General features: G+C 44.4%; 1 protein-coding gene across 2 annotated transcripts in view; it reads left to right on the top strand.

Annotated features, from left to right (window-relative positions):
- ATP1B1 (ATPase Na+/K+ transporting subunit beta 1) overlaps positions 1-20602 on the top strand; it is a 55830-nt gene that overhangs the window by 17221 nt on the left and 18007 nt on the right. The window lies entirely within an intron of this gene.

The following is a 20602-nucleotide window of genomic DNA, read 5'->3' as shown; positions in this document are numbered from 1 at the left end:
ATCCCAGTTCTCATGCCTGCAGGCAGCAGTGCAGAAAACACCTAACTCCAGGTTTCTGCCTCTCTTACCTGTGTGAGATAGCTCTGATATATCTCCAGCGTGACACCTGTTGCCTGGAGCTCTAACTTATATCACTTAGCTGGATGACAGCTGTTCAAGCTCTTAGGTAGCACATTTAAAACAAATCAGAGGAAATGTTTTCACTAAGCGCACAATTAATCTGTGGAATTTGTTGCCAGAAGTGGTGAAAGCAGTGAGATGGATTTGGAGGAAAAGTCCATAAACCACTATTAGCCAATCTAGATTTGGGAAAGTAACTGCTTATCCCTGCTTATGATCAAGATGTGGACCTTTTCTTTATGATCCTACCAGGTCCTTGAGACCTGGATGGGCCACAGTTGGAGAGAGGATTCTGGGCTTTATGGACATTTGTCTGACCCAGTTTGGCATTTCTTACGTTCTTAAAGGCTATCCTAGTGAATGACAAACAGAGATGGGCCACAATACTAGTTGGTACAACCCACTCTGGGTATCTTCTGGAGGTAGGTCTGAGAGAAAAGAAAATAAGTCTCCAATAGGACCATGTGCAGCTTTTTTTTTTCTTTTTTTTTAATAGACCCCCCCCCCCCCCCATGAGTTTGAGACTGTAATCCAAAAATGGGCTTGCTCTTTATCATCCAAACATTGACCTTTCAGTAATTATCCATGGGAAAAACTGAAGGACTGCAGTTCCATGGAGGAACCTTCAGAATTGGCACACTGGGCTAATGTAGATCTATGCAGCAAGGGAAGCTGGGGTAGGCAAAATGTTTTTATTTTCAGGATGACTCCGATTAATAATAAGGTTATAAGATTAATGAATAGTTTATATACCTCTAACACGGGCATGATAGCAGAAAGGGTGTGAAAAAGTCAGAGCAACAGCTTGGAGTGAAATTTAAAACCATGAAGCACTGATTGACAGGGCCCTTCATTTTCAGTTTTTATTGTTCTTTATTTTTCCTGGGAATTTAGCAGGGTTTATTAATGATAAGACAAAAACAGAAGAAAATCATTTAGGGAAAAACCCCTCCTTATTTTTCCAGGTAAATATCAGAGTTTATTTTGGTGGACAGAAGACAGAACAATAAAATATAAGAACATAAGAAAATGCCATACTGGGTCAGACCAAGGGTCCATCAAGCCCAGCATCCTGTTTCCAACAGTGGCCAATCCAGGCCATAAGAACCTGGCAAGTACCCAAAAACTAAGTCTATTCCATGTAACCATTGCTAATGGCAGTGGCTATTCTCTAAGTGAACTTAATAGCAGGTAATGGACTTCTCCTCCAAGAACTTATCCAATCCTTTTTTAAACACAGCTATACTAACTGCACGAACCACATTCTCTGGCAACAAATTCCAGAGTTTAATTGTGCGTTGAGTAAAAAAAGAACTTTCTCCGATTAGTTTTAAATGTGCCCCATGCTAACTTCATGGAGTGTCCCCTAGTCCTTCTACTATCCGAAAGAGTAAATAACCGATTCACATCTACCCGTTCTAGACCTCTCATGATTTTAAACACCTCTATCATATCCCCCCTCAGTCGTCTCTTCTCCAAGCTGAAAAGTCCTAACCTCTTTAGTCTTTCCTCATAGGGGAGTTGTTCCATTCCCCTTATCATTTTGGTAGCCCACTGATGCAGGTAGCAGCCCTATCTGTTCCCTCAGACCCTGCTGAGAATCTCCCTCTCCCCCCCACGCCCACACTGCAACAGCATTCAGCCCTACCGGTGGTGGTTCCAGGCTTCTCCGTGCGCTGTAGAAGAACCAGGGAGCCTGCCGGCAATTGTTTCTGGTGGACAGGGCCTGCTTGAAACCCGTTTGTGGCACCAGACGGCAGGCACTTTGGCTGCTTGGGTGGGTGAGGACGGAAGCACTTGAAACACAGCAGGCACTTTGGCCCACGCTGGCTGCCAGCAGTGGTTGGAGGCCTTGAAACACTGCATCTGCATCACTGAAGCAACTTTTTAGTCATCCTAAAATTAGGGAGAATATCAGTTTAAACTAAAAACGAAGAACCCTAGTGCTTCAGCACTTACTCCTTTTGAGTACTAGTTTACTAATGCTGTCAAGCTGACCTTTGTTCTAGGTGGCATGCAAGGAGGGAATGAATGGAAGAGGGTGGATTCATCCTGGTTCCTGAAGGGTTAAGCATTATTTAAAGAATGACCATGCTGAGAAAAAGTTTGTGAACGCTCTAGGATGATCTCTTTTAGCATAATTTATACTCAAAATATGATTAGATCCTAATCTAAATCCTGATAAGCAATATCAATGAATAAATAATCAAAATATATCCTTTTGTCAGTTATGTACTCAAAATAAATTTAACAAAAAGGAGGTAATTTAAAAGTTACATATGTATATGTAACATACTATCATAGCAATTTTAAAAAGCCATTTTATGCATGTAAAGTGCACATAAATGTGAATATCCTATGGACAATTCAATGGCATGTTATTGTAACATTTTTCAAAAGCTCATTTACATGGGAAAAACAAGTTTAAACACGTAAATGCGTTTTATAATCAAGCTAAAGTATCCTTGTATGAAAAATTATGTGAACCCTTCATTCGGTAATAGGGGGCATCTCCTTGAACAGCAGTAACTTCCTGTAACACATTGACCTTAAGGATTTTTGGCCCATTCTTTCATACAAAACTGTTTCGGCTCTGTGACATTGCATGAACAACTTGCTACAACATTTCAGTAGGGCTGAGGTTGGGATTTTGTCTTGGCCAATCCAAAACACAAAATTTCTTCTTCTGCCATTCTATAGTAGATATACTTGAATGTTTAGGGTCATCATTGTGATGCATCATCCACTTTCAGCTCTGTTTCAACTCAGACAAAAGGCCTGATATTTTTCTCTAGAATTTTCTGAGCTAAAGCAAAATTCATGGTTACATCAATGATGGCAAGCCATCGAGGTGCTGATGCAGCAAAGCAGACCCACACCCTGATTCTTCCACTACCATGTTTGACAGTGTTTGTTTTTTGCCAAACAAAACATTTGTTATTGTGATTGAAAAGTTACATTTTTGACTTATCTGTCCAGAGGTATTGTGGGTCATTCAGATGCTATTTGGCAAACCTGAGAAGGCAGCAATGTTCTTTTTAGAGAGTAGTGTGTTTTTTTTCCTAGCTATCCTCCCAAACACTAGCCCCATTCAGTTTTTTGCTGATGGTTGATGCATGAAACCTCACATCAGTCTACAAACTGCAGTGAGAGAGGCCTGCCTATCTTTACATGTTAAGCTGGGATTTTTTGTGACTTTGGGGATAATCTTCTGGTTTGCTGTTGGAATGCAGGACTATCACTGCTGGGGAGAGTCATTATAGTCTTCAACTAGCTTGACAGTGGAAGGATGGAGACCCATTGTTTAGAAATGGTCTTGTAACCCTATCCAAGCAGATGAGCATCAATCAGCTACTGTTTTTCACAAGTCCTCTGAAATTTCTTTTGATTGTGATATGATGAACTCAAGACATTTTTTGACCTCTATAGGACAGGATGCCTAAATTCAGTCATGTACATTTACTCTGCAAGGTGGCTTGCTTGTTACCCAGTTATTTAAGTATCTCATTCTAATTAGTCAATTAATTGTTTTAAGGAATGTAGGAATTCACTTTCTATTTCACAAAAATAGCTCCTGAAAGACAATCCTTCTACTCTTCAAACTTATCTGCTGCCACAACTCTGAATTAGCCTCCACATTTCTAACTTCATACAACTGAGTCCTCTAAATTATAAAAGACCATAAGAAAATGCCATACTGGGTCAGACCAAGGGTCCATCAAGCCCAGCATCCTGTTTCCAACAGTGGCCAATCCAGGCCAAAAGAACCTGGCAAGTACCCAAACATTAAGTCTATTCCATGTTACCATTCTAATGGCAGTGGCTATTCTCTAAGTGAACTTAATAGCAGGTTAATGGACTTCTCCTCCAAGAACTTATCCAATCCTTTTTTAAACACAGCTATACTAACTGCTACAGATTACTCCTATTGGGAACACCTCCAAATTACCCTACCCAAAAGAGCATTAAGGCTCATTCAATTCCAGGACTAGCTCAGGTTGGAAATCTCCCCCTCTTACAGGACAGAGTGGTCGAACCTGTCCCAATATAGGAAAGAATGCAGGTACTTCCTGGTTCTCAAAAATACAGAAACATTCCATCACATCATAGACTTAAGGACCTTAAACAAATTCCTGAAAAGAGAAAAGATCAAGATGGTTACTTTAGCCTCCATGATTCCCCTTCTATAAAAGAGAGACTGGCTATTTTCTTGGGACTTAAAGAGAGAAGACACTCATTATAGAGATACTTGCAGCATCTGGGATATAGCTGAGAACTGAAGTAGAGAAAGAGAAATTCAAGAATCATGTACTGCCTTCTGGCCTATGTTCAGAACTATGGGTATTCATATAGATATAACTTTTAAATGCCATTTCCTTGGATAAAAAAGTGCTTTAACTGTGGAAATTGTTTACTTAGTATAAACTGTTTTCTCCGTAGATATCATCCGACAGTGCCAAACAGACTCTTCTATTAGCTCATAGAGCTTTTGCTCTACTGAGCATATGTGGGAGTTGCTGTGTGGGCATTATCTTGTGAGCCCCTCTGCTTGTTTTAGAGCTAATTCTAATTAGGTAGTTGACTCTCCAGGGAGGTGGATGGATATTTAGCATGGCTAATTCATCCTGTCTATGGAGAACATAGTTTATGGTAAGCAAACTTGCTTTCTCTGTCAACATTCGGGGCTGAATTAGCCATGACGGGAGGAATCCCAAGCCAAGGGTTGCAGCTAAGCATTTACTGAATAATCAACCCAGACCCCACCATGGAGAGTAAACTACTGGGTGAACAGCCTATGTAAAACTGTTTGTCCATATTTACTGTCCCTCTTTGAAAGATTTTCCAGACAGTAATGGGACAAAAAGGAATGCACTAATGACCAAGTTACAGCTTTGCAGATGAGCCACCGATACAGCCATGGCTTTGACTTGTTAAGCATTAACTGAGTCTGTAATCTTGAGGCCTGCTAACGCATGACAATGTGTGATACAATCTGCTAGCCAGTCTGACAAATTACGTTTGGTGACTGCTATGTCCAGTCAGTTAGGATCAAAGTAGATGAATAGATTGAGATCTGACATTTTGGCTGAGTTCTCTTTCAGTAGTAAGCCAAAACTCTTCTACAGTTGAAGTAATGAAGGCCTTGGAAAGAACATAAGGAACACCATGGTTTGATTTATGCAAGGAACACTCTTGTGGAAGAGTTGCATGTAAAGAGAGTAATGAATCAGTACCTGAAACTCACTGACTCTTCCAGCTGCCATGATTGCAACAAGGAATAGACCTTTCTATGTGAGAAACTTCAGAGAAGCAGACGCCGGAAGCTCAGAGTGTGGTTTCATAAGTTGACCTAGAACCGCATTAAGGTTCCATGGAACAGATGGCTTGGCCACTGGATGTTTAATATGCTACAAGCCTTTCATAAACTTTGACACTAAAGAATGAGTGGTGATCGGTTTACCTTCTACCTGAATATGCTATGGCACAGAGTTGAATCTTCACTCTACTGGAGAAGATGAGTTCTGGTCAAAACTTGGCCCAGGTTGTGGCTGAAGGTGCTGTGATCTGAGGAGGAAAGAGAGAGCAAGTACTGAATCAGCCCTTGTAGTTTGCATGCAAATGTGTCCAAGGTGAATTGTTGACACCAGGATGAGAATGGCTTTTATTTAAAGCTGTAAGCGCTTCTAGCTGCGGGCTTCCTTGCAGCTATTATGTCTTCAACTTCTTTAGGCAAGAAGAGTGAAGTGATCAGCGAGCACTCAACATCCAGGCTGTCAAGTTGAGAAAGAGAAGGATACAGTCTGGAGAATTGCTGGACCAGAGGCAGCATGGATTCACCAGGGGAAGATCCTGTCAGACAAATCTGATTAACTTTTTTGACTGGGTAACCAAGGAATTGGATCAAGGAAGAGCGCTAGATGTCATCTACTTGGATTTCAGCAAAGCTTTTGATACAGTTCCGCACAGGAGACTGGTGAATAAAATGAGAAGCTTAGGAGTGAGTGCCGAGGTGGTGGCCTGGATTGCAAACTGGTTGACAGACAGAAGACAATGGGTGATGGTAAATGGAACTCTCTCTGAAGAGAGAGCGGTTTTAAGTGGTGTACCGCAAGGATCGGTGTTGGGACCGGTCCTGTTCAATATCTTTGTGAGCGACATTGCGGACGGGATAGAAGGTAAGGTTTGTCTATTTGCGGACGACACTAAGATCTGCAACAGAGTGGACACGCCGGAAGGAGTGGAGAGAATGAGACGGGATTTAAGGAAGCTGGAAGAGTGGTCGAAGATATGGCAGCTGAGATTCAATGCCAAGAAGTGCAAAGTCATGCATATGGGGAGTGGAAATCCGAATGAACTGTATTTGATGGGGGGGGGGGGGGCGGGGAGGCAGGCTGATGTGCACGGAGCAGGAGAGAGACCTTGGGGTGATAGTGTCTAATGATCTGAAGTCGGCGAAACAATGTGACAGGGTGATAGCAAAAGCCAGAAGAATGCTGGGCTGCATAGAGAGAGGAATATAGAGTAAGAAAAGGGAAGTGATTATCCCCTTGTACAGGTCCTTGGTGAGGCCTCACCTGGAGTACTGTGTTCAGTTCTGGAGACCGTATCTACAAAGAGACAGAGACAAGATGGAGGCGGTACAGAGAAGGGCGACCAGAAAGGTGGAGGGTCTTCATCAAATGACTTATGAGGAGAGATTGAAGAATCTAAATATGTACACCCTGGAAGAAAGGAGGAGCAGGGGTGATATGATTCAAACTTTCAGATACTTGAAAGGTTTTAACAATCCAAAGACAACAACAAACCTTTTCCGTCAGAAAAAAATCAGCAGAACCAGTGGTCACGAGCTGAAGCTCCAGGGAGGAAGACTCAGAACCAATGTCAGGAAGTATTTCTTCACGGAGAGGGTGGTGGATGCCTGGAATGCCCTTCCGGAGGAAGTGGTGAAGACCAGAACTGTGAAGGACTTCAAAGGGGCGTGGGATAAATACTGTGGATCCATCAAGTCTAGAGGATGTGAATGAAGAGGGGGTGGCTGGCGGGAATGAAGGCTACTACCTGGAGATAATACCCTTATTCAATATACATACACACAGTTAATGCGACTCCAACATTGCTCTAAGCTTCAACGGTAAGAGGAAATGTGGGAAAAAAAAAAAGGATTTGCATTCACAAAAAAGTGGGGTGTAGCTTGCTTGTTACGGCGATTACTACCCCCAAACCAAATAAGCCTGATACTTTACTTTCAATGCATATCTAGCATAGCTCTCTGCTTCAGCGGCAGGGGAGAAAGTCTGATACTTCACTTCAGCGCATATCCAGCAGAGCTCTCTGCTTCAACGGCAGGGGCAATGTAGAAAAGAGGATCTATATATAGACAACATCCAACAAGGACTGAATTACATAGTAGAGTAAACAAAAGCATGGTTGTAGCTTGCTTATTGAGGCGGTTACTACCCCTAATTAAGCTACATATTCAATTAGTTGCAGTTCCAACACTGCTCTCTACATTTAATGGTGGGGTGGAAGGGAAATAGAACTAAAAGGTACTTAGAGCCAAGCGTAACAAGTAAGAGGAAAAAAAAAAAGAGTGCATAGCTTGCTGGGCAGACTGGATGGGCCATTTGGTCTTCTTCTGCCGTCATTTCTATGTTTCTATGATTGGATGATATAGACGGATGGGTCTGGGGCAGATGAACAGTTGCATTGGGTATGCAAACTAGCCTTGTGTGGGCTATGCTGGAGCAATGAGTATTTGGGCGGTCCTGGTTTTTGAGCACTTTTTGTACTGTCTTGGTTATGAGCAGAATCTGTGGAAAAGCATACATGAGATCTGTATTCAGGTGAGCAGAAAGCATCCTGAGCGGATCTTAGTTTTCTTGGAAGAATGGAATAAAATCTTTCTACTTTTCTGTTTCTCTGACACAAAGAGATCAGTTAAGGGGTATCCTCAAAGGTCAAACAGTCTGTCAACTGTTGACTGACAAAAGGAGCATTCATGATGGTGGCGATGTCCTTTCGTGGATTACAAACTGGCTAAAAGACAGGAAACAGAAGGATTAAATGGACAATTTTCTCAGTGGAAGGGAGTGGGCAGTGGAGTGCCTCAGGGATCTGTATTGGGACCCTTACTTTTCAATATATTTATAAATGATCTGGAAAGAAATATGACAAGTGAGGTAATCAAATTTGCAGATGATACAAAAATGTTCAGAGTAGTTAAATCACAAGCAGATTGTGTGATAAATTGCAGGAAGACCTTGTGAGATGGAAAATTGGGCATCAAAATGGCAGATGAAATTTAATGTGGATAAATGCAAGGTGATGCATATAGGGAAAAATAACCCATGCTATGAGTTACACAATGTTAGGTTCCATATTAGGTGCTGCTACCCAAGAAAGAGATCAAGGCATCATAGTAGATAACACATTGAAATCGTCTGTTCAGTGTGCTGCGGCAGTCAAAAAAGCAAACAGAATGTTGGGAATTATTAGAAAGGGAATGGTGAATAAAACGGAAAATGTCATAATGCTTTTGTATCGCTCTCCCTGGTGAGACCGCACCTTGAATACTGTGTACAATTCTGGTCGCCACATCTCAAAAAAGATATAATTGCGATGGAGAAGGTACAGAGAAGGGCTACCAAAATGATAAGGGGAATGGAACAGCTCACCTATGAGGAAAGAGGTTAGGACTTTTCAGCTTGGAGAAGAGATGGCTGAGGGGGGATATGATAGAGGTGTTTAAAATCATGAGAGGTCTAGAACGAGTAGCTGTGAATCTGTTATTTACTCTTTCGGATAATAGAAAGACTAGGGGGCACTCCATGAAGTTAGTTTTAAATGTGCCACATGCTAATCGGAGAAAGTTCTTTTTCACTCAACGCACAATTAAACTCTGGAATTTGAGACCAGAAGATGTGGTTGGTTTAATTAGTATAGCTGTGTTTAAAAAAGGATTGGATAAGTTCTTGGAGGAGAAGTCCATTATGTGCTATTAAGTAAGTTGACTTAGAAAATAGCCACTGCTATTACTAGCAACGGTAACCTGGAATAGACTTAGTTTTTGGGTACTTGCCAGGTTCTTATGGCCTGAATTGGCCACTGTTGGAAACAGGATGCTGGGCTTGATGGACCCTTGGTCTGACCCAGTATGGCATGTTCTTATGAACAACGTGCTGAGGCAATCTGCTAGTGCAGTGGTTCATTGTGGATATCCTGAAAACCTGATTGGCTGGGGGTCCTCTTGAACAGGTTTGGGAACCTCTGCGCTAGGGATGGTGACTCCTGGAAGATAAGTTGCTTGTAGAACCATATGCTGGTTGCATGTATATTAACATATCCTTATAGCCTCTTGGCAGAGAGTCCATGATTTTGTCCTTCCTTGTTTGATGGCATAAAATATGGCGACTTTGTTGGTTTGAATGGGAATTCTCTCTCTTGAGACGATGCGAGAAAGCACTTAAGGCAAGGTTGATCACGCTTAGTTCCAGTAGATTGATTTGAAATTGCCTTTCTACCAACGACCAAGTCCCCTGGGTTCAGCTTGAATTCCCCTGCAGTAGATTCTTGTTAAGACTTCTTAAATCTAGGGTAGGTCACAATCCCCCTGGATTTCTTGGGGATAAGAAAATAATGGGAGTAGAACCCCTGGCCATGTTGATTGGGTGCAACAGCCTCTATTGCCCACTCTCTGAGGAGCGATTCCACCTCCAGGCAGAATTACACTGAGATGGATCTAGATTGAAGGCTGAACAATGGGGAAGCATGGGATGTAGAGAGAAACATGTGGTAACTAGATTGTACAATCTTTAGCACACAGCGATCTTTAATCTTTTTTTGCCTTTCCTCGAGGTAGTGATGATGCTCTACCAGAAAGGATGAGTTCTGGGTTTGAATACTGGTTAAAAACTTGACCCAGGTTTTGCTGTACCTGCTGTGTTGTTTCTGGTTGGGGCCTTTTATACTGCCGATTTTGAGCCGGAAGTTACTGCTGCTGTGGAAGCAGAGGTTGAGCATAACTGCTGGAATTGGCGGAAGGGGCATCTCTGAAACTATGACTGCTTAAAGACGAAGTAGGGCTGCCTCAGTTCTGAGCTGGTTGAGAGTGACTGGACTGCTATATGTTGCTCCTTGATCTGAGCAATTGTTTCTCTGTCTCAGAGGAGGTGATCTCTCAGGCAGGAACATCTGCTATCTTATCAAAGACATGGTTGTGCACAGTGCTGCAGTTAACCAAGCCATTCAATGTGCTCTGATGGAAGCTGACTAGGAGTGGGCCTCTGTGCCAAATGCTTCATAAACCGATAGAATAAGATGGCATGTACACTTTTCCAAGTCCAGGAGTAGTTGTGGTTATGCAGAGTTTCCATCTATAGGGGCATATAGTGGCTTCAGATTTTGAACGCAATCATTTGAGTATTGTCCTATATAAAACTAGTGCACAGAAATGTGAACATTCAGCATGGAACTCTGGCACACCTTTTTCCCAAAACTGTCAAGCAATCTAGGGTGTTTTCCCAGTGACGTGTTGAAGAATATTCTTGTTTTCTTTGCTTGTTTTAATGCAAACTGATTGGTGGGGCAGCTGTATCACCCCAAATCCTGGAGTTTTTTGGCCTATAGGTCTAATTTCCTGGCTATTGGTGTACAGGAAATTGGATTTTCCTATACTATTGTCTAATTTTTGCAGTATCGACAATCAGAATGACTGTGAATTCTGCTAGGGTGTTTCATATTGGAGAAGGCTGAAGACGACAGTGCAAGGATTCTTGTCCTTACGAATGTTAACTCTTAGCACCTTACCCAACTTATTCGGGAACTTACTTCTATTTAACATTTCTATAGGGCTACTTAAAGTATGCAGACAGTCCCTGCTAAATAGAGCCTACAGTCTAGTCAAGAGACTTGGAGAGTTTCATGTAGTAAAACAATGGTTAAAATCAGTTAATAAGGACGGAGGAGGACAATTAAACTTAAGATTTAAAGGTGGATTTTTAGATGTGATTTAAACAAATTGAGAGACGTAGCTTGACGCACCACCTTAGGAAGTCTATTCAAAATACAAAGTGCAGCTAGGTGACAAGCACAGAATTGGTGGTAGAGGAAAGGGACATAGATAGTGACTTGTCTGATGAGTGGAGTATATGAGGAGGAGGGATGTAGAGAGATATGAGAGAGGACAGGTAGTGAATAGCTGCCAGAGTAAAGGTACTTGTAGGTGAGTAGAGCTTGAACTTTGTGGGAACGGATAGGGAGCCAATGCAGTGACTTCAGAAAAGGAGTTATACAAGTGTAGCAACTTTGGCGAAAAAGAAGTTAAACTGCTGAATTTAGGATAGATTGTAGTGGAGAGATGGCTGGGAGACCTGTGAGGAGCAGGTTGCAATAGTCTAAGCAGGAGGAGATGAGAGAGTGGATAAGGGTTCTGGTAGTATGATCAAAAAGGAAGCGACAAATTTTGGCAATATTATAGAGAAAGAAACTGCATGTTTTAGAAAATGTTGGATATTATTTTTAATTTTTATATACCGGTGTTCCTGTATGAAATACAAATCACATCGGTTTACAATGTAACAATAAAACAGCAGTTTACATTGAAACAATAAAACAGCGAAAAAGAATTCACCCAGAGGTGGTACATGGAACAATGGGTATGGAGAGAGAAGTCAAAGATGACTGGAATAAGAGTGGTCCTCCTCTGGAGACAAATGTTCTGGAGGCTCAGGTAGGAGGTTCAATTGAACCTTCCTCAGAGCTGAGGGGCGAAAGGACCTCAATGATGATGTGGGCGACTAAGGAAGGGTTCCTTAAGAGAAGAGTATTCCTGGTAGATGTCCTTTAACTGGCTGAACTCTATTGTAAGAGAATGGCAAGGACTCAAACCACCTTGCAGTGGTTCTAATGAAGTACCTTTCAGGTCAGAGGTGCAAAGGACTCCTCCTTGAGGGAGCAAATTCAATAGTCTGGAAAGGAGAGGCTGAAGAGTGTCTTCTTTGTCCTTAGCCACCAGGGAGCTAATGAAAGCTTTCAACTTTGCCACTTAGTCCAAGGGTTGACGAATTATCTGTCCAGATATTGGGGGGTGGAACATCTTTTTCAGAGACCAAGATGAAGTCTTCTTGTACACGCTTTGGTCTTTGCAAATAAATTTGGAAACCAATGGCAGCACAGAGCAGATGGGATTTGGCATGTTCAGGCACAGGCCTTGCTCCAGTAGCCTGGATGGGGACATCACCCTTGATATAGGCAGAGGCATGCTCGGCAATCTGATGAAAAGCTGTGGCATTTGCCCCAAGGTGTCGAGGGAGGAAGCATCATCTGAGTTGAGGCTCAATTTGTCGAGTGCTCTGGGAGATGTTGGCAGCGCCAGTGCTATTTGCTTTGTCGGCACTGATGTTGCTGCTGGCTTTGAGGAGTGGCACTTCTTTTTTGTAGGTCCCAAGCCCTGTGGTGTACACAAAGGGCTTGTCAATGCTTGAGTGTGTCACATTTTATGCTTACTCAACCCCAACACAGTGGAGAGGGTCCCAGGCCTGCTGTAACGATGAAGAAGGCTTACTCACTGAGCTCCTGCTCAACTTGGCACCCAGTGAGCCTGAAGAGGATCCACTATAGGGGGAGGAGGACAGAGATTTACACAGTTCCTCCTTCTCTTGAATTTCCACTTCAAAGCCTCCTGCAGAACTGGAGCCCAGTGCAGGTGATTTGAGCCAGTGTTTATCCATCCATTATCCTTTATAGAAATGACCTGCTGGTGGTTGGCAGTGCCTGGGATAAAAGTGGCCACAGACAAAAACCTGCCCAGGGATCATAGAGCCCTGTTCTTTCTTTACTGCTGGCAGAAGTGAGGATCAGAGGCCAAATGTTGTCCTTAGCCCTCCAGATTCAGACACAGTACATACTGGATATTCCTTCCTCTGCCCCCACTACCTGTACTGAATGCACATTTTAACTCTGTTTACACACTTTTTAACTCCTGATGCATTAGCATAACATTAGCTTATTGAATCAGGAATTTGAAAAAATGAAGGAGCTTGTGCTTTAGCAGTCTGGTACTGAATTCAGTACACAGTTTGAACACATGGCTTTCTGCATCAGCCTGAAAGTCTATGGAGCTCCAGGTCCTAGTGATAAGCATGGTCATGTGACTGAACTACTGTCTTCGGAGAGCTTGGCTTTTGCTACTGTTCTTTGTCCTCCCTTCTTGCTCCCCTGCTAACTGATGACCACATCCATTATGTCAGGCATCCAGTACTTCCTTTTATCTCCCATATCCTTGCTCCATTAGTTTCTCCACTGGATAACAATGTTGGAGTGATAGCAAATGTTGCTTACCCGTAACAGGTGTTCTCACAGGACAGCAGGATGTTAGTCCTCACATATGGGTGACATCACAGGATGGAGCCCAATCACGGAACACTTTTGTCAAAGTTTCTAGAACTTTGACTGGCACCTACTGGGCATGCCCAGGATGGCACTAACCCTGCAAGCAGCAGGGGTCCCCCTTCAGTCTTGTTTAAAAGCTATAGTAAGTGCCAAAAAATAAAATAAAACGTACTCACCCACCCGCGGGGTGGCGGGCGGGTTTCGTGAGTACTAACATCCTGCTGTCCTGTGAGAACACCTGTTACAGGTAAGCAACATTTGCTTTCTAATAGGACAAGCAGGATGGTAGTCCTCACATATGGGTGAGTACTGAGCTGAGGATGTCCGAGATATGCACCAAATGTACCCAAAGATGTGCAACCGGCACAGCAACTGGGGTGGAATTTGGTAGAGGGCATCCTGAACCCTAACGGGCAGGCGGAAGGGTGTTGGTACATCAAGTTGCAAAAAGGTTGCACAAGACAGACTGGCCGAAGATGGAATCTAGTCTTCCAGCCTTGTCCAAACAATAATGGGCTGTAAAGGCATGGAGAAAACTCCAGGTAGCAGCCCTACAAATATCAGGAAGTGGCACCGACCGTAGGTGCGCTACTGAAGTTGCCATGGCCCTGATAGAGTGTGCTTTAACACAGTCTTGAAGTGGAATGCCTGCTTGCTGATAGCAAAAGGATATGCAGTCTGCTAACCAGGAGGAGAGTCTGCTTACCCACAGGTTGCCCCAATCTAGTGGAATGGAAAGAAACAAACAGTTGAGTGCTTTTCCTGTGGGCAGTTGTATGGTCTACATCGAATGCTAGAGCCCGTTTACAGTCAAGGGTATGCAGAGCCTGTTCTCCTGGATTAGAATGGGGCCTGGGAAAGAAGATAGGTAGTATGATGGATTGATTAATGTGAAACTCCGATACTACCTTAGGCAAAAACTTAGGGTGAGTGCGGAGTACTACCCAGTAATGCAGACGTTTAGTGTAAGGCGGGTAGGTAACTAGAGCCTGTAACTCACTAACTCTGCGAGCAGATGTGATTGCCAGGAGAAAAATCACTTTCCATGTGAGATAGCGAAGATCACAGGATTGGAGAGGCTCGAATGGTGGTTTCATGAGCCAACCCAAAACTAGGTTAAGGTCCCAAAAAGGGGCCGGAGGGCCCAGTGGAGGTTTGAAGTGGAGCAAGCCCTTCAAAAATCGTGTGACAAGTGAAAGGATCAAGGGACAGTGAGGAATACCATGACTTAAACCTGTTCCATTTGTAAAAATAAGATTTTCTCGTGGAAGGCTTCCGTGAAGCAATCAGGACACGGGAAACTGGCTTCGAAATGTTGAGCGGCTGAAGAATTAACCTTTCAACATCCAGGCAGTCAAGGACAAGGCCTGAAGATTGGGGTGGCATAGGCACCCGTCGTTCTGAGGGATCAGAAGCGAGTCCTTCCCCAGGGGAATGTGCCTGCGAATGGAGAGGTCCTGAAGAATCTGAAACCACATTTGGCGTGGCCAGTGAGGGGCTATCAGGATCATGATTCCCTTGTCCTGACGTAGCTTCACGAGAGTCTGAGAGAGAAGTGGAAGGAATGCATAGAGGAGACCTGTGGCCTATGAGAGGGGGAACGCGTCTCTTGGTAGTGAATGTTGGCTGCAAGTGAGCGACCAAAAGTTCTCTACTTTGTGGTTTTGAGGTGACGCAAAGAAGTCTATGTAAGGGTAACCCCAATGATGGAATATCGAGTTCGCTACTGTGGGGGTTGAGAGACCACTTGTGCGGCTGAAAAGTGGGACTCAGCCTGTCTGCCAACACATTGTCCACTCCCGGCAAGTAGGTGACCTTGAGGTACATCGAGTGGGAAAGGGCCTCCGCCCATATCTGTGCAGCTTCTTGACACAGGAGGTAGGAGCCTGTCCTTCCCTGCTTGTTGAGTACCACATGGCCACCTGGTTGTCTGTGGTTGGATGACCTGGTGGGAGAGGCGATCCTGAAACACTCGGAGCATATCTGATTGCTCGTAGCTCCAGGAAATTGATTTGGTGTTTGGCTTCCTCTGGAGACCAAGACCCTTGAGTTTGTAAATTGGCAACATGTGCTCCCCAGCCGAGGTTGGAAGCATCGGTGGTAAGGGCTACTTGAGGATCTGGAGTCTGGAAAGGTAGGCCTTGGAAGAGATTGGTCTGATTTTTCCATCAAGCTAGAGACTGACGAAGTGGGTTGGTGATGTGGACAGTGGTTGAATGGATTGAGTCCATTGTGACCATAGAGTCCACTGCATGACTCTCATGGCCAAGTGGGCCATTGGGGTAATATGCACTGAGGATGCCATGTGTCCCAGTAAGATGAAGAAATGGTGTGCAGTTGAGCATTGTCGAGATTGTAGCTGGTGTGCGAGAGAAGTGAGTGAGAGCTCGTTCTCGAGGCAGAAATGCCTTTGCTTTGAAGGTGTCCAAGTCTGCCCCTATGAATGACAAAGTTTGAGATGGGACTAAGCAGGCTTTTTTTGTAATTGATGAGAAATCCTAGAGAGATCAGAGTGTGTAAGGTAAGATGTAGGGACGTCAGAGCAGCTTGCTGAGTGGGAGCCATGATCAACCAATCTTCGAGATAGGGGTAGACTTGAACACCTTGGGTCCTGAGGAAGACTGCTGCTACTACTACGAGACACTTGGTGAAAAATCGTGGTGCAGATGCTAGGCCAAATGGGAGCACTCTGTATTGATAGTGCTTTGGGCCTACCAGGAATCTGAGAAATCTGCGATGAGACGGAGTTATCGCAATGTGTGTGTAAGCGTCCTAGAGGTCTAGAGAGCAGAGCCAGTCTTCCCTTTGCAGAAGAGGAAGGCGGGAACCCAAGATTACCATCTTGAACTTCTGTCGTTGGAGGTACTTGTTGAAGGCACGCGGGTCCAGACCTGGACGAACGCCGCCTGACTTTTTGGGGATTGGAAAGTACCAGGAATAGAATCAGAGGCCCTGTTGGGAATAGGGCACTGGTTCAATTGCTCTGGATTGAAGGAGGAGGGAGACCTCCTGATCCAGGAGTAGTGAGGTGGGGAATCTGGTGGGATGGAGAGAAAGTTCAGGTGATAACCTTGAGAGATTATAGCAAGAACCCACTGGTACGAGGTGATTGTGTGCCATATGTTGTTGAAATGGCACACTCGACCTCCTACTGGTACATGTGGCAGTGGAAGCTGACTGTTGCTGTCTATGAAAGAGTCAAAAACCAGAAGCAGGGCCTGGCTGAGGAGCTGCCTGTGGTTTTGGCTTACGAGGTTGTCAGGACTGGGCCTTCTGGAAAGGCTTAGTGGAGCAACCTCTATATTGTGGTGGATAGGACTTCCTTGGAACTTTTTGGAGTCCTTCCTGAATGCGTGCTTGGCCGGATATTCAGAAGGCATCAGAGAGAGTTGGCGAAGAGTCTCATGATGATCCTTGAGCTGTGCCACTGTTTGCTGGATCTGTTCACCAGATTGTCCCCAATACAAGGCAGATCGGACAATCTGTCCTAGACTTCAGGACGTAGGTCCGAAGACTTAAGCCAGGCCCATCTTCTTGCAGAAATAGCAGCTGCAGATACCCTGGAAGCAGTGTCAGAAATGTCATAAGATCTTATTTCATGTTTTCCTGCTTGAAATCCTTTGTGAACCAGGGTTTGAAGCTGTTCCTGGAATTGCCTAGGCAGTGACTCTGCAAAGTCCTGTATTTGTTTGAATAGGACTCTGTTGTACTGGGTCATATAAAGCTGGTAAGAGGCAATCTGAGAGATAAGCACTGATCCCTGGAAGACACGCCAACCAATGGCATCCAGGAATTTCTGCTTTTTGCCTGGAGGGAAGGAAGAATGAGCGCCAGGCCTTCTTTTGGGCAGACTCAACAATCACGGATTGGTGATCCAATTGGGATTTTTGGAACCCTGGAGCTGACTGGTATCTGCTTTTCGGTTGACTGATGCTACCAAACCAGGGTGTTCCCAATTCTTCAGAAGATCCAGAAGAACTTGATGGGTAGGTATAGAGGTGATTTCTTTAGGAGCGTCCAGAAATTGTAGAAGCTCCATCATCTGGTGTTTATCATCCTGTTCAGTCTGCAGTTGGAAGGGAACTACCTCAGACATTTCCTTCACAAAATTAATGAAGGACAAGTCCTCTGGAGGAGAACATTTCCTGCTTTCGGTAGGAGAGGGTGGTGATGGTAAATCATCGATGTCCTGGGACGAGTCATCGGTCCATGTATCATAGGGTTCATTACCGTGCCCTCCAGGAACCTTAGAGGGACGGGACAAAGGTATTCCCGAAGGTCCCGGGTCTAGGCTCCGAAAGCATCGAGGGAGTTACCGGAGGCATCAATGGACGGATTGGCGGCACAGATGGCAGTAATGGTAGCGGTGATATCGATGGTTGAGGTATTAGTAGGACTCCCGATGGAGGAAGACGGAACAGTGTTTCTCCTCCCAATGACAGAGGAAGTAGAGAGGGCACCGGAACAGTCAGTGTCCCTGGATCTATTGGAGGAAAAGCGGCTAGTAGTGCTTCCATCCTCGAGAGCAGCAGTGCCAGCGCTACCGGAATGGGATCAATGTTCTGTTCAGGAATCTGCACCGGCATCGGAGGAATCTGGAATCTTTGCATCACCTTGCCGATGGCCTCCTGAACCATCCAGTCCAGCTCTTCATGGAGACCTGGAGTGATCAGCCCTGGTTCCGGGAGAAGGAGGCAGAGGGGTAGCCGGAGGGACCACCGTTAAAGGCGGAGTCACGGCTCCCAATACCCATCCGGGTGAGGGTGACCTGGACTCAGAAAGGGTCGATGCCTTTTCTGGACGGGGTTTCTTTGGCGGCGGCTCGGACGATGGCGAGGTCGATGATTCGCCTTCGTCGATGGTCCGAGGCTTACGGTGTTGATGCCGATGTTTCTCTCGACGAACCCCTCTGTCCTGAGGGGGAACAGAGGTAGTCGATGGCTGGGAAGTCGTCGACGCTGGACGCAAACCGGCTGGTACCCGATGCTGGCGCGACGTAGATGGTGCCGGTTCAGATGACGTCGATGCTATGGACAGAGTCGGAGTTTGAGACCGAAAGAGAAGTTCCATCTTCTTCATCCTGGCTTTGTGACCTTTTGGTGTCATTAAGGCACATTTGGTGCAAATCAGGACATCATGCTCACAACCGAGGCACATTACACAGACTTTATGGGGGTCTCTGATGGACATTGTGCGAGCACAGTCAGGGCATCATTGGAACCCTGACGCCATGGCCTTTGAAAAAAAAAAAAAATTTAGCCGCGGTGCGGTTGACGGCCAGTAGGCCACAAGGGCCAAACTCGACGGGAATCGACCGGAACCGGGTAAAAACTTACTGGACCACCGCGAAAGTAAAAAATTGAATAGGGGGACCCTTGAGGGGTATTAATTATGAAGTAATTCCATGAGGAAAATTCCTGTCAGGAATCTCTGTAGAGCTCCTTAACCCGCGTGGCTACTGCTGCGCAGAAAAAAGAAGACTGAAGGGGGACCTCTGCTGGTTGCAGGGTTAGAGCCATCCTGGGCATGCCCAGTAGGTGCCAGTGAAAGTTCTAAAAACTTTGACAAAAGTGTTCCGTGATTGGGCTCCATCCTGTGATGTCACCCATATGTGAGGACTACCATCCTGCTTGTCCTGTGAGAATAAAGTTTAAATTACTAACAGTGGTTTTTCACTGTTTGCAAAGTAATGGTGCAGAGTGCTTGTATGAAAAATTGGAATGGTATGTTCCAGGTTGAGCCTTGCGGCCTTCACAGGTTTTCCAATTGTCAGCGTCAGTAGAATATGGCTTTTGGTTGCAGAGTTTTTGTGAAAGAGCTTTTACTAGCATAGCTCCACAACTATGGAATAGGTTACCAACTGCAGTGCAACTGGAACTGAACTTTCAAATTCTGTAAGCACCTTAAGGCTTTCCTGTTCCCTAGTGCTTGCAGGGGCAAAGGGCTTAGCAGTGATTTTACTGTAAAGTGCTCTGCTAGATTTGCATATAGTGCGGTTTATACATATTTAAATCAATAAATAATACTCCTTCCCATATATTACTATATGAATAGCACTAACAACTGTGATTGTCAAAATTCTGGAAAACTGTTTCACCTTTGAAATTCTAGTCTGTGGTCTCCTTGACTCCTCCCCCATCTTTAAGGGGAGTCTCGTTGCATTTATTCTATTAGATCTAGCCATTGCTTACCATTATTTTAATGTATGAATGGTTGTAATGCTGTGCCCATCTCGCACTTTGTATTGTTTCAGATATTCATGGTGCACACACTTGTTATATACATCAGTTACAGATTTTACTTTCAGCTCAGTTACACTGAAATGCTGTAAGCAGCTTCCAATGTGGAGAGGTAGTGACGTGTCTTAATAGTCACAGCAGAGGGCAGAGAACCAGGGAAGTCTGGGTTCAAATCCTGCTACTGTCACTGATGCTCCTTCTGACTTTGGACAAGTCACTTTATCTACAATTGTCTCAGGTACACTCTGATTATAAGCTGTTTAGGGAAGGGGACTCACTGTACCTGAATACGTACCACCATTCTATACCACTCTGTACATCCAGCAGTGCTCTGACAATAGATATTATATTTAAAACAGTGCCACAAATGAGCTCCCCCAGAATGGCATCTGATTGCTTCATGTTTGAATCTATAGCCACAATACATGCACGTATAATACCTGAATGTAATCCGCTTTGAAGTGCCGACAAGCAGAATGTAAATCGCTGAGTACGTTTGCAATACTGTTCTAACCGTACCTGCCCCTGCGAGCTGCTTAAAGAAATTCCCATATGACACTTCAAATGTTTACGAATGCTTTTCCGCTTATGTAAAAAAAAGTGCTTACTCAATCTGCCTTTCTGGAGATAGGATAATTTTGCCAAATTCACTAATTGGGTCCAAACTTGAAAGGGGTGAGGGTAGGGGGGTGGAGAAGAGAGCAGGTGAAGCATAGACCTGCTTGCTGAGGATAATGATTTTAAGGTCAGAGGACTAGAAGTGTTTTAAATAAATACATGAATGAATGATATATCTGTTAAGAGTGAGCTCATCTTTAATTCTGTAGGATATTAGTTTATATAATTTAGATGAC

This window comes from Rhinatrema bivittatum, chromosome 15 (genome assembly GCF_901001135.1).
Source record: "Rhinatrema bivittatum chromosome 15, aRhiBiv1.1, whole genome shotgun sequence".
NCBI classification, from domain to species: Eukaryota; Metazoa; Chordata; class Amphibia; order Gymnophiona; family Rhinatrematidae; genus Rhinatrema; species Rhinatrema bivittatum.
This window is presented reverse-complemented; position numbering and strand designations above follow the sequence as displayed.